Below are 6561 nucleotides of genomic sequence, written 5' to 3' on the forward strand. Positions count from 1 at the left end.
CGACCTCATAGGATCCGCAGCGGGCTGAGTCCTTCGGATCTGATGGTGTTGGTGACTCAAGTAAGAACACTGCAGACGTGACTGGTACTACCGATGACCTGCCTTGTGCCGACAGGGTTCCCACAGACGGCGCCAATTGTCGAGGGTGCTCCTCGGCAATGCCCTCCGATAGGGGCTTAGGGTTGATGGAATCCTGTAACCTGACACGAGACATCGGTTCACAGACAAGCGGGGAGAGCGATTTACCCAGGTTCGGGGCCCTCGATGAGGTAAAACCCTTACGTCCTGCCTGTCTAATCTTGATTATGAGAATATTGGGTTACAATGGGGTGCCGAAGGGTTCGGCTGAAATCTCGTCGAGAAGCTAAGTGCTGCGGCGACCTAGCTCTAGACTTCTGGTTGCTAAGATTGTACCTGTCCCTCGGCAGCCCCTCTCCTGGCCTTTATATAGGAGGCCAGGTCTCAAGAGATCTAACCGAGTACGACTAGATTTACAGTAGTTCTATCTCTAAACCTTCCTTGTTCGGCTCCTTCCTTGCCTTGCCTGTCAAGGAATCTTCCGCTTCGCCATCCAAGTGGCCCGTCTTGTCATCGAATACCTTCATGGGCCTCCAGCTAGATCGGTAGGGTAGGGCAATGTCGGTTACCCGAAGGGTAATGCCCACATCAATTGCCAACACCAATTATTTTACCATTGATAGTAGGAGGTTTAGCAACATGTGAAGCATCAACATTACTAGTGGTGGTAATAGTCCAAACTCTAGCTATATTATTCTCTTTAGCAAGGTTTTCTTCTCTTTCCCACCTAGCATGCAATTCAGCAAACATTCTAATATTGTCATTAATTCGAACTTGGATAGCATTTGCTGTAGCAAATGACTTAGTATCTTTAACTTCATTAGGCATAACTTTCAGTTTCAAAAGATCAACATCAAGAGCAAGACTATCAACCTTAGAAGCAAGAACATCAATTTTACTAAACTTTTCCTCAACAGATATGTTAAAAGCAGTTTGTGTACTAATAAATTCTTTAAGCATGACTTCAAGATCAGAGGGTACTCTCCTACTATTGTTGTAAGAATTACCATAAGAATTACCATAGCCATTACCACTATTAGAAGGATATGGCCTATAGTTGTTGTTACCAAAATTATTCATATAAGCATTGTTGTTGAAATTATTATTTTTAATGAAGTTCACATCAACATGCTCTTCTTGAGCAACCAATGAAGCTAAAGGAACATTATTAGGATCAACATGAGATTTACCATTAACAAGCATAGACATAATAACATCAATCTTATCACTCAAGGAAGAGGTTTCTTCAACAGAATTTACCTTCTTACCTTGAGGAGTTCTTTCAGTGTGCCATTCAGAGTAGTTGATCATCATATCATCAAGAAGCTTTGTTGCAGCACCCAAAGTGATGGACATAAAAGTACCTCCAGCAGCTGAATCCAATAGGTTCCTTGAAGAAAAATTTAATCCTGCATAAAAGGTTTGGATGATCATCCAAGTAGTTAGTCCATGGGTAGGGCAATTCTTTACCAAAGATTTCATTCTCTCCCATGCTTGGGCAACATGTTCATTATCCAATTGCTTAAAATTCATAATGCTACTTCTCAAAGATATAATTTTAGCAGGAGGATAATATTTTCCAATGAAAGCATCTTTACATTTAGTCCATGAATCAATACTATTTTTAGGCAAAGATAGCAACCAATCTTTAGCTCTTCCTCTAAAGGAGAAAGGAAACAATTTCAGTTTTATAATATCCCCATCTATATCCTTATGCTTTTGCATTTCACAAAGTTCAACAAAATTATTAAGATGGGCAGCAGCATCATCAGTACTAACACCAGAAAATTGCTCTCTCATAACAAGATTTAGTAAAGCAGGTTTAATTTCATAAAATTCTGCTGTAGTAGCAGGTGGAGCAATAGGAGTGCATATGAAATCATTATTATTTGTGCTAGTGAAGTCACAAAACTTAGTGTTCTCAGGAGTATTCATTTTAACAGTAATAAAGCAACCCGAATTAAATAAAGTAAAACAAGTAACTAATTTTTTTGTGTTTTTGATATAAAGAAAGCAAACAAGACAGAAAATAAATAAAGCAAGACAATAAACAAAGTAAAGAGATTGGATGTGAGAGACTCCCCTTGCAGCGTGTCTTGATCTCCCCGACAACGGCGCCAGAAAAGTAGCTGCTTGTGACGGTAAAGCACACGTCCATTGGGAACCCCAAGAGGAAGGTATGATGCGTACAACAGCGATTTTTCCCTCAGAAAGAAACCAAGGTTATTGAACCAGTAGGAGATGAAGGCCACGTGAAGGTTGTTGGTGAAGGAGTGTAGTGCGGTGCAACACCAGGGATTCCGGCGCCAACGTGGAACCTGCACAACACAATCAAAGTACTTTGCCCCAACTTAACAGTGAGGTTGTCAATCTCACCGGCTTGCTGAAAACAAAGGATTAAACGTATGGTGTGAAAGATGATGTTTGCTTGCAGGAAACAAAAGAGAACAATGATTGCAGTAGATTGTATTTCAGATGTAAAAGAATGGACCGGGGTCCACAGTTCACTAGTGGTGTCTGATACGTCTCAAACGTATCTATAATTTCTTATGTTCCATGCTAGTTTTATGACAATACCTACATGTTTTATTCATACTTTATATCGTTTTTATGCATTTTCCGGAACTAACCTATTAACGAGATGCCGAAGTGCCAGTTGCTGTTTTCTGCTATTTTTGGTTTCAGAAATCTTACACAGGAAATATTCTCGGAATTGGACGAAATCAAGGCCACGATCTTATATTTCCACGAAGCTTCCAGAACACCGGAGAGGGACCAGAGGGGAGGCCCAGGGCCCCCACACAGTATGGCGGCGCGGCCAGAGGGGGGGGCGCCCCCCTGGTGTGTGGGACCCCAGACCCCTTCCGACTCCGCCTCTTCGCCTATTTAAGCCGTCCTGACCTAAATCTTCGAGACGGATTGACGAAACACCAGAAAACCTTCCAGAGCCGCCGCCATCGCGAAACTCCAATTCGGGGGAGAGAAGTCTCTGTTCTGGCACCCTGCTGGGACGGGGAAGTGCCCCCAGAAGGCATCTCCACCGCCATCTTCACCGCCATCGCTGTCTCCATGATGAGGAGGGAGTAATTCTCCCCCGAGGCTGAGGGCTCTACCGTAGCTATGTGGTTCGTCTCTCTCTTTGTGATCTAGTTGAATATCATCTATGTGTTACTCTGGTGATGTTATTAAAGTAGTCTATTCCTCCTTCATGATGTAAAGGTGACGGTGTGTGCATCATGTAGTTCTTGGCGTAGGTTATGATTGTAATCTCTTGTAGATTATGGAGTTAACTATTACTATGATAGTATTGATGCGATCTATTCCCCCTTTCATAGCTATTGGTGACGGTGTGTATGCTATGTTAGTACTCGGTCTAAATTGCAATGATCTATTATGCTCTAAAGGTTACTTAAATATGAATGCCGAATGTTGTGGAGCTTGTTAACTCCGGCTTGAGGGAGCTCTTATAGCCCTACACAATGAATGGTGTTTGTTATCAAACAAGAGTATATGTAGCACAAGTGAGGAGAAGTTATTTATTTGTTATGTGATCAACGTTGAGAGTGTCCACTAGTGAAAGTAGGATCCCTAGGCCTTGTTTCCAATACTGCAAACACCGCTTACTTACTGTTCTACTGCATGTTTACTTGCTGCCATATTTATTTCAGATTGTTATTACCACTCATATTCATCTATACCACCTGCGTTTTAATATCTCTTCGCCGAACTAGTGCACCTATACATCTGACAAGTGTATTAGGTGTGTTGGGGACACAAGAGACTTCTTGTATCGTAATTGCAGGGTTGCTTGAGAGGAATATCTTTGACCTCTACCTCCCTGAGTTCGATAAACCTTGGGTGATCCACTTAAGGGAAACTTGCTGCTGTTCTACAAACCTCTGCTCTTGGAGGCCCAACACTGTCTACAAGAATAGAAGCACACGTAGACATCAAGCTATTTTCCGGCGCCGTTGCCGGGGAGGTAAGGTAAAAGGTATTCACATCCTCCGACTACTAAGCTATTTCCTAGCACTGTTGCCGGTGTGTGAGTGCTCGAAGGTATTTCCTTTAGATCCTGCAATTATATCTTTTTGTTTCTTGTTTTTATTTCACTAGTTAGGCATAATGGAAAATAACAGTGAGCTTCTTAATCTATTTCCTGAGTTAAGACATAAATTGTGTGATGCGAAAATTAAAAAACCTATGGAACCTTATTTGCATGCTAGTAGCAATGTTATTAGTATGAACACCATTGTTGATAATGCTATGGAAGAATTTAAGCTTGGGGAAGCTGGTTTTGATGAGCATGATATTTTTAGTCCCCCAAGCATGGAGGAGAAAATTTACTTTGATGATACTATGCCTCCTATATTTGATGATTATGGTGATAATGATAGCTACTTTGTTGAATTTGCTCCCACTACAATTAATAAGAATGACTATGCTTATGTTGGGAGTAGTAATTATTTTATGCATGTGAATAAGAATGCTTCATGTGATAGTTATATTGTTGAGTTTGTTCATGATGCCACTGAAAGTTATTATGAGAGAGGGAAACATGGTTATATGCATCTTAATAATATTAAGTTTCCCCTCTTTATGTTGAGAATCTTGAAGTTGCGCTTGTGTTGCCTTCCTATGCTTGTTGCATTATGCTTACATGACTTGTTTATTTACAAGATCCCTTTTCATAGAAAGTGGGTTAGGCTTAAAGGTGTTTTGAATTTGCTTCTTGATACTCTCTTTTGCTTCAACTCTTATTTCTTGCGCGAGCATCATTAAAATTACTGAGCCCATCTTAATGGCTATAAAGAAAGCACTTCTTGGGAGATAACCCATGTTTTATTTTGCTACTGTTTTGTTGTGTCTTGGAAGTTGTTACTACTGTAGCAACCTCTCCTTATCTTTATTTTATTGCATTGTTGTGCCAAGTAAAGTCTTTGATAGTAGGGTTGATACTAGATTTGGATTACTGCGCAGAAACAGATTTATTACTGTCACGAAATTGAGCAGCCCCGTCTGTAGGTAACTCAGAACATTCTGCCAATTTACGTGCGTGATCCTCAGATATGTACGCAACTTTCATTCAATTTGAGCTTTTTCATCTGAGCAAGTTAAGTGCCCCAGAAAAATTCGTCTTTACGGACTGTTCTGTTTTGACAGATTCTGCCTTTTATTTCGCATTACCTCTTTTGCCATGTTTGATGGATTTCTTTGTTCCATTAACTTTCAGTAGCTTTGGGCAATGTCCAGAAGTGTTAAGAATGATTGTGTCCTCTCTGAACATGTGAATTTTTTATTATGCACTAACCCTCTAATGAGTTTGTTTTGAGTTTGGTGTGGAGGAAGTTTTCAAGGGTCAAGAGAGGAGGATGATATACTATGATCAAGAAGAGTGAAAAGTCTAAGCTTGGGGATGCCCCCGTGGTTCATCCCTGCATATTTTAAGAAGACCCAAGCGTCTAAGCTTGGGGATGCCCAAGGCATCCCCTTCTTCATCAACAACTTATCAGGTCATCTCTAGTGAAACTATATTTTTATTCAGTCACATCTTATGTACTTTACTTGGAGCGTCTGTTTGTTTTTATTTTTGTTTATGTTTGAATAAATTCATGTTTATGTGGGAGAGAGACACGCTCCGCTTTTTCATATGAACACTGGTGTTCGTAGTTCTATCTTTAATGTTCATGGCGGAGTTGAAAACCGCTTCGTTAATTGTTATATGGTTGGAAACAGAAAATGCTTCATGTGGTAATTGGTATAATGTCTTAAATAATTTGATACTTGGCAATTGTTGTGCTCAAATAGATCATGTTTAAGCTCTTGCATCTTGTACTTTGCACCTATTAATGAAGAACTACATAGAGCTTGTTAAAATTTGGTTTGCATGATTGGTCTCTCTAAGTCTAGATATTTTCTGGTTGAGGTGTTTGAACAACAAGGAGACAGTGTAGAGTCTTATAATGCTTACAATATGTTCATATGTGAGTCTTGCTGCACCGTTTTATACTTGAGTTTGCTTCAAACAACCTTTCTAGCCTAGCCTTGTATTGAGAGGAATTCTTCTCGTGCATCCAAATCCTTGAGCCAAAATCCATGCCATTTGTGTCCACCATACCTACCTACTACATGGTATTTCTCTGCCATTCCAAAGTACATTACTTGAGTGCTACCTTTAAAATTCTATTCTTTGCCTTTACAATACATAGCTCATGGGAAAATAGCCTTAAAAACTATTGTGGTGAAGAATATGTACTTATGTATCTTATTTCTTAATAAGTTGCTTGTTGAGCGGTAACCATGTTTCTGGGGACGCCATCAACTTTTACCTTTGTTGAATATCATGTGAGTTGCTATGCATGTTCGTCTTGTCTGAAGTAAGGGCGATTTTCATGATCAAATGGTTTGAGTATGCATATTGTTAGAGAAGAACATTGGGCCGCTAACTAAAGCCATGAATCATGGTGGAAGTTTCAGTTTGGA

Source organism: Lolium perenne, chromosome 3, assembly GCF_019359855.2.
Source record: "Lolium perenne isolate Kyuss_39 chromosome 3, Kyuss_2.0, whole genome shotgun sequence".
Taxonomy (NCBI): Eukaryota; Viridiplantae; Streptophyta; class Magnoliopsida; order Poales; family Poaceae; genus Lolium; species Lolium perenne.